Genomic DNA, 7,944 nt, shown 5'->3' with positions numbered 1-7,944 from the left:
TTGCAGTTCACAGACCAACCGTTGGATGGACTTGCGAACAACGTCATGGCTAAAGGAATTGTGGGTAATGTAGTTCACGCCTCTTTCCTCGGCATTGCCCAAAATAAAATTACTCGGCTGACATTTACGACCCAAATTAATTTTAAATCAATAAACGGTTTGTTTAAGCAGGAGGAAACTCCTACCACAAGGAAATTAGAAGAATGAGCAATAATTGAATTGGTGAACCTCTGACCAATTTCACAAATCACTTGATTGATTAGATTTAGCTTAAATGGAATTGGATGATGAATTTAATATCAGTCAGGCGTTTGGACCACTGCTGATGTCTTCAGGGCTCTGTGTTACATTTCCCCCTCGCGGACTGGATATAGATTGGCTGATAGACTGGTGAATGAGCTCACTGGGCTTGAACCATTACTGGATATAGACTGGTGAATGAGCTCACTGGGCTTTAACCATTACTGGATATAGACTGGTGAATGAGCTCACTGGGCTTTAACCATTACTGGATATAGACTGGTGAATGAGCTCACTGGGCTTTAACCATTACTGGATATAGACTGGTGAATGAGCTCACTGGGCTTTAACCATTACTGGATAGTCTGAAGTGAATTCCTTTCCTTGGCCAAGTCCCAAACTGTACCCTGGTCAAAAGTCTGGCACACAACAGTTGTCTCTTTTAGACCACTGAAAACCGTTAGCCAGCTTTCTCCAGCCATCCTGTTTCCACATCAGTGTAAATACCAGATTGTTAAACAGTGTGGCTTCTCATCCAAAGCAGAGAAGCACATTTCAGTCTTTGTAGTTATGAGACGTAGAAAAACAATGTAAAAGTGTACAGAGGGGAGAGTCCTAAACATCTGTATGTTCTTCCATTATCCATGTTCAGTTTACAGTATCAATCTTTCCACCCGGAGAAAGCATTCTAGAAAAAAACTACTACTTTTACTGTATTTTCGTTGGCATCACCGTGCAAGAAAGAAAAATATCAGCCAGCAAATCAACATAAAAAAAAAAGTTTAACAAAAATACATGGGGCTCCCGAGTGGCACAGCGATCTAAGGCACTGCATCTCAGTGCTAGAGGCGTCACTACAGACACCCTGGTTCGAATCCAGGCTGTATCACAACCGGCCGTGATTCTCATAGGGCGGCACACAATTGTTGTCCGGGTTTTGCCAGTGTAGAACATCATTATAAATAAGAATTTGTTCTTAACTGACTTGCCTAGTTAATCAAATAAAATAAAAAATACACCCATTTATGAACTGTTTTGTATTTGCAGAACATATGCAAGAGACGGAAACAGACAACCATTTTAAATGCAATTTTATTTCAAACTAAATCCAATAAAACCTTTAAGAAATAGCAGTTTTGCACTATCATCAAAAAACACCCACTACTCATTTACTTATCTATTCCTTTACTTATCTATTCTACTTATTTCTCCCACTAAAAAGGTAAAACTAGAGGGTCAGTCAGTAAGGATCAGTAAAACACAAGCTGGGAGAGTATACATCCCATATCAGGAAGGAAGGCTACTACTACTACTACTACTACTACTACTAGTACTACTCACTCACAGGCAAGGCAGCAAGTCAAAAAAGGGAATCAATCTAGTCTAAAGCTTTTCTAAACAAGGGAATAGGGAGGAGAGAAGCCTACAAAATACAACAGATATGAATAAAGATGATTATTACATGGATTTCTCTCAGGTCAAGGCTTGCATTCCAAATGGCACCCTATTCCCTATTTAGGGCACGACCTTTGACCCATATATGTCTCTGGTCAAAAGTAGTGCACTGTATAGGGGATATGGTACTGTTTGGGACGTAGACCAAGGGTTCAGATAGTAACTAGCTAGAACTTTGACCACGTTGTCATCCTTTCTCAGTCAATCCCGAAATCTTAACTCCCCTCAAAAAATAAATAAAAGGTAACTTCAGACAATAGGATTAGTTAACTTGAGGCACATCGTTACGCAGTGCCGAAACATATGAATAAAAAGACAACGCCACACGACTGTGAATCTTCTCCCCACAAAAAAACCCATCTCCATTTGATAATCCATTTATAATGTCAAACTTGTGTGATACACAATTTCTAAAGAGCTTTGTAAAATAAGTATGTTTTTTCTTCAGTTTTTACAATAAATGTTTTAGAGAAGAAAAAGAAAGAAAAAAAAGACAGTCTGATTACACTATTTTATTTCCTGAAATCATTTCCCCTCTCAGGCTTTGGATGGAGTCCCACTGAGCCAACAGATTCTTCCCTTCCCTTCCCCCCCACTCCACACCTGCCCAGTCACAAATCACTCAGCTCAGTCGCTGGCCAATCAGAATCACTGTACCATCAGGGAGATTGGTTTCAAAACAGGTGCAGCCAATCAGCTCTTCAGACCACACCTGGCAAAGCCTCCCCTTTCTCCGCCCCTTTGAATGAGGTCCAAACCCAACGGCATTGCTGGGTAAACCAGCTCAGCTGTTAAAGGGGGGGGTTGTCATCGGTGGTAACAGTGAGTGGAGGGTGGTGGTTTTCATTAGGGGAGGGTAAAGGTTATTCAAAACATAGTGTAGAGGGGGAGGGCCTTATCACCATACCTTCCCTACCAATACTTCTGCTCCCCTTCCTGTCTCAGACAGACCCCCCCACCCGTACAGACAAGCAGAGTGGTCAGATCTGGCTGCAGACAGACTGCAGAGTGACCATTTAGCTGGTTGTGTTAGCTTGGTCTATAGCCAGGTGGCAGGTTGGGTGGGACTGGGTTTAGCCAGCCAATCAGCCAGGCAGACAGACAGCTCTAGTGCTGCTACGGTACGGGAGTAGGGGCTCCATGGTGGACCCCTAGGAGGTTATATCGGGGTGGGGGGAGTATCTTGAACCCCCCTCTCCCCCTCCTTCCCCATCAGCGTGTGGCACGGTTGGGTGCTGCTGCTCCAGTGGCTCCTCCTCTCCTTCCTTCACCCCCCAGGCCCAGACAGACACACCTAACCCTAACCCTGCCAGAACAGGGCAGGTGGGTAACAGGGTATGTACGTATCCGGGTGTCTGGTCTGGAGGTTGGGTTGGATGGCTAACCCTCCCTCTGCGAGGCTCTGTTGTGTGCTGGAACCAAAGAGATGCACCACAGGGAGACCCCATTCACACCCAGGCTGTCCAGCCCTCGTACAGCTGGGACAGGTTGTCCACATTGGTGGCCTCCTTTATCACACAGTCCACCTGGAGAGGAGAGAGGAGAGGTGGGGAGACAGGTGGGGGAGAGAGGGATGGAAGAGGAGGAGAGGGAGAGCAGGAGGAGAGGAGAGAGAGAGAGACCGGGATAAGGCAAAGGAGGAGGAAAGTGAACTGCACCTTCTCAGTGTGTAAAGCAGTGTGTAGCTGCCTGCTCAGTGTGTAAAGCAGTGTGTAGCTGCCTGCTCAGTGTGTAGCTGCCTGCTCAGTGTGTAAAGCAGTGTGTAGCTGCCTGCTCAGTGTGTAAAGCAGTGTGTAGCTGCCTGCTCAGTGTGTAGCTGCCTGCTCAGTGTGTAAAGCAGTGTGTAGCTGCCTGCTCAGTGTGTAAAGCAGTGTGTAGCTGCCTGCTCAGTGTGTAAAGCAGTGTGTAGCTGCCTGCTCAGTGTGTAGCTGCCTGCTCAGTGTGTAGCTGCCTGCTCCGTGTGTAAAGCAGTGTGTAGCTGCCTGCTCAGTGTGTAAAGCAGTGTGTAGCTGCCTGCTCAGTGTGTAGCTGCCTGCTCAGTGTGTAGCTGCCTGCTCAGTGTGTAGCTGCCTGCTCAGTGTGTAGCTGCCTGCTCAGTGTGTAGCTGCATGCTCAGTGTGTAAAGCAGTGTGTAGCTGCATGCTCAGTGTGTAAAGCAGTGTGTAGCTGCCTGCTCAGTGTGTAAAGCAGCGTGTAGCTGCCTGCTCAGTGTGTAAAGCAGTGTGTAGCTGCCTGCTCAGTGTGTAAAGCAGTGTGTAGCTGCCTGCTCAGTGTGTAAAGCAGTGTGTAGCTGGCTGCTCAGTGTGCAGTTACCTGCTCAGTGACACTCATCCTCCTGCTGGGGTCCACGTCTCTCCCCTCCAGCTTGGCTTTCACCCTCTTCCACACGCTCACCGCGTACGAGTTCCTCTCCTGGACAGCTGCAGCACACACAGACACACACCACCACGTCAGAGTCACCACACACCACCACGTCAGAGTCACCACACACCACCACGTCAGAGTCACCACACACCACCACGTCAGAGTCACCACACATCACCACGTCAGAGTCACCACACATCACCACGTCAGAGTCACCACACACCACCACGTCAGAGTCACCACACACCACCACGTCAGAGTCACCACACACCACCACGTCAGAGTCACCACACACCACCACGTCAGAGTCACCACACACCACCACGTCAGAGTCACCACACATCACCACGTCAGAGTCACCACACATCACCACGTCAGAGTCAACCACCACATCAGATTTAGCATGGGTCCCCAGATCCTCAAAAAGTTTGACAGCTGCACCATTGAGAGCATCTTGACCGGTTGCATCACTGCCTGGTATGGCAACTGCTCGGCATCTGACCATAAGGTGCTACAGAGGGTAGTGTGTACGGCCCAGTACATCACAGGGGCCAAGCTTTCTGCCACCCAGAACCTCTATAATAGGCGGTGTCAACCAACCTGTTCCCCCGCACACTGACTCGGTACCGGTACCCCCTGTATATAGCCTCCACACTGACTCGGTACCGGTACCCCCTGTATATAGCCTCCACACTGACTCGGTACCGGTGCCCCCTGTACATAGCCTCCACACTGACTCGGTACCGGTGCCCCCTGTACATAGCCTCCACACTGACTCGGTACCGGTACCCCCTGTATATAGCCTCCACACTGACTCGGTACCCCCTGTATATAACCTCCACACTGACTCTGTACCGGTACCCCCTGTATATAGCCTCCACACTGACTCGGTACCGGTGCCCCCTGTATATAGCCTCCACACTGACTCGGTACCGGTGCCCCCTGTATATAACCTCCACACTGACTCGGTACCCCCTGTATATAACCTCCACACTGACTCAGTACCGGTGCCCCCTGTATATAGCCTCCACACTGACTCGGTACCGGTGCCCCCTGTATATAGCCTCCACACTGACTCAGTACCGGTGCCCCCTGTATATAACCTCCACACTGACTCAGTACCGGTGCCCCCTGTATATAGCCTCCACACTGACTCGGTACCGGTACCCCCTGTATATAGCCTCCACACTGACTCAGTACCGGTGCCCCCTGTATATAGCCTCCACACTGACTCGGTACCGGTACCCCCTGTATATAGCCTCCACACTGACTCAGTACCGGTGCCCCCTGTATATAGCCTCCACACTGACTCGGTACCGGTACCCCCTGTATATAACCTCCACACTGACTCGGTACCGGTACCCCCTGTATATATCCTCCACATTGACTCGGTACCGGTACCCCATGTATATAAGCTAGCTATTGTTATGTTATTGTGTTACTTTTTATATTTTATTTACAGAGTGGCACAGCGGTCTAAGATACTGCATCTCAGTGCTTGAGGTGTCACTACAGACACCTTGGTTTGAATCCAGGCTGTATCACAACCGTCTGTGATTGGGAGTCCCCATAGGGTGGTGCACAATTGGCCCAGCGTCGTCCGGGTATGGCCGTCATTGTAAATAAGAATTTATTCTTAACTGACTTGATTAGTTAAATAAAATATAAATATATATACACACATATTGATGTCACTTGTTATAATCAGTATAGACGAAGGGGGGAGACCTGGTTAAATAAGGATTTTAAAGTCTTGAGACAATTGAGACATGGATTGTGTACAGTCGTGGCCAAAAGGTTTGAGAATGACATGAATTAACTGAGGTCTTCTGCCTCAGTTTGTATGATGGCAATTTGCATACACTCCAGAATGTTATGACGAGTGATCAGATGAATTGCAAATCAATTGTAAAGTCCCTCTTTGCCATGCAAATGAACTGAATCCCCCAAAAACATTTCCACTGCATTTCAGCCCTGCCACAAAAGGACCAGCTGACATCATGTCAGTGATTCTCTTGTTAACACAGGTGTGAGTGTTGATAAGAACAAGGCTGGAGATCACTCTGTCATGCAGATTGTTTGAATAACAGACTGGAAGCTTCAAAAGGAGGGTGGTGCTTGGAATCATTTTTCTTCCTTTGTCAACCATGGTTACCTGCAAGGAAACACGTGCCGTCATCATTGCTTTGCACAAAAAAGGCTTCACGGGCAAGGATATCGCTGCCAGTAAGATTGCACCTAAATCAACCATTTATCGGATCATCAAGAACTTCAAGGAGAGCGGTTTAATCGCCCAAGAAAGTCCAGCAAGCGCCAGGACCGTCTCCTAAAGTTGATTCAGCTGCGGGATCGGGGCACCACCAGTACAGAGCTTGCTCGGGAATGGCAGCAGGCAGGTGTGAGTGCATCTGCACACACAGTGAGGTGAAGACTTTTGGAGGATGGCCTGGTGTCAAGAAGGGCAGCAAAGAAGCCACTTCTCTCCAGGAAAAACATCAGGGACAGACTGATATTCTGCAAAAGGTACAGGGATTGGACTGCTGAGGACTGGGGTAAAGTCATTTTCTCTGATGAATCCCCTTTCCGATTGTTTGGGGCATCCGGGAAAAAAGCTTGTCCGGAGAAGACAAGATGAGCGTTACCATCAGTCCTGTATCATGCCAACAGTAAAGCATTCTGAGACCATTCATGTGTGGGGTTGCTTCTCAGCCAAGGGAGTGGGCTCACTCACAATTTTGCCTAAGAACACAGCCATGAATAAAGAATGGTACCAACACATCCTCCGAGAGCAACTTCTCCCAACCATCCAGGAACAGTTTGGTGATGAACAATGCCTTTTCCAGCACGGAGCACCTTGCCATAAGGCAAAAGTGATAACTAAGTGGCTCGGGGAACAAAACATCGATATTTTGAGTCCATGGCCAGGAAACTCCCCAGACCTTAATCCCATTGAAAACTTGTGGTCAATCCTCAAGAGGCGGGTGGACAAACAAAACCCACAAATTCTGACAAACTCCAAGCATTGATGATGCAAGAATGGGCTGCCATCAGTCAGGATGTGGCCCAGAAGTTAATTGACAGCATGACAGTGCGGATTGCAGAGGTCTTGGAAAAAAAGGGTCAACACTGCAAATATTGACTCTTTGCTTCAACTTCATGTGATTGTCAATAAAAGCCTTTGACACTTATGAAATGCTTGTAATTATACTTCAGTATTACATAGTAACATCTGACAAAAATATCCAAAGACACTGAGGCAGTAAACTTTGTGGAAATTAATATTTGTCATTCTCAAAACTTTTGGCCACAACTGTATGTGTGCCATTCAGAGGGTGAATGGGCAAGACAACATATTTAAGTGCCTTTGAACAGGGTAGGATAGCAGGTGCCAGGTGCACCGGTTTGTGTCAAGAACTGCAACGCTGCTGGGTTTTTCACACTCAACAGTTTCCTGTGTGTATCAAGAATGGTCCACCACCCAAAGGACATCCAGCCAACTGGACACAACTGTGGGAAGTATTGGAGTCAACATGGGCCAGCATCCCTGTGGAACGCTTTCAACACCTTGTAGAGTCAACATGGGCCAGCATCCCTGTGGAACGCTTTCAACACCTTGTAGAGTCAACATGGGCCAGCATCCCTGTGGAACGCTTTCAACACCTTGTAGAGTCAACATGGGCCAGCATCCCTGTGGAACGCTTTCAACACCTTGTAGAGTCAACAAGGGCCAGCATCCCTGTGGAACGCTTTCAACACCTTGTAGAGTCAACATGGGCCAGCATCCCTGTGGAACGCTTTCAACACCTTGTAGAGTCAACATGGGCCAGCATCTCTGTGGAACGCTTTCAACACCTTGTGGAGTCAACAAGGGCCAGCATCCCTGTG

Source organism: Oncorhynchus nerka, linkage group LG26 (assembly GCF_034236695.1).
Source record: "Oncorhynchus nerka isolate Pitt River linkage group LG26, Oner_Uvic_2.0, whole genome shotgun sequence".
NCBI lineage: Eukaryota > Metazoa > Chordata > Actinopteri > Salmoniformes > Salmonidae > Oncorhynchus > Oncorhynchus nerka.
This window is presented reverse-complemented; position numbering follows the sequence as displayed.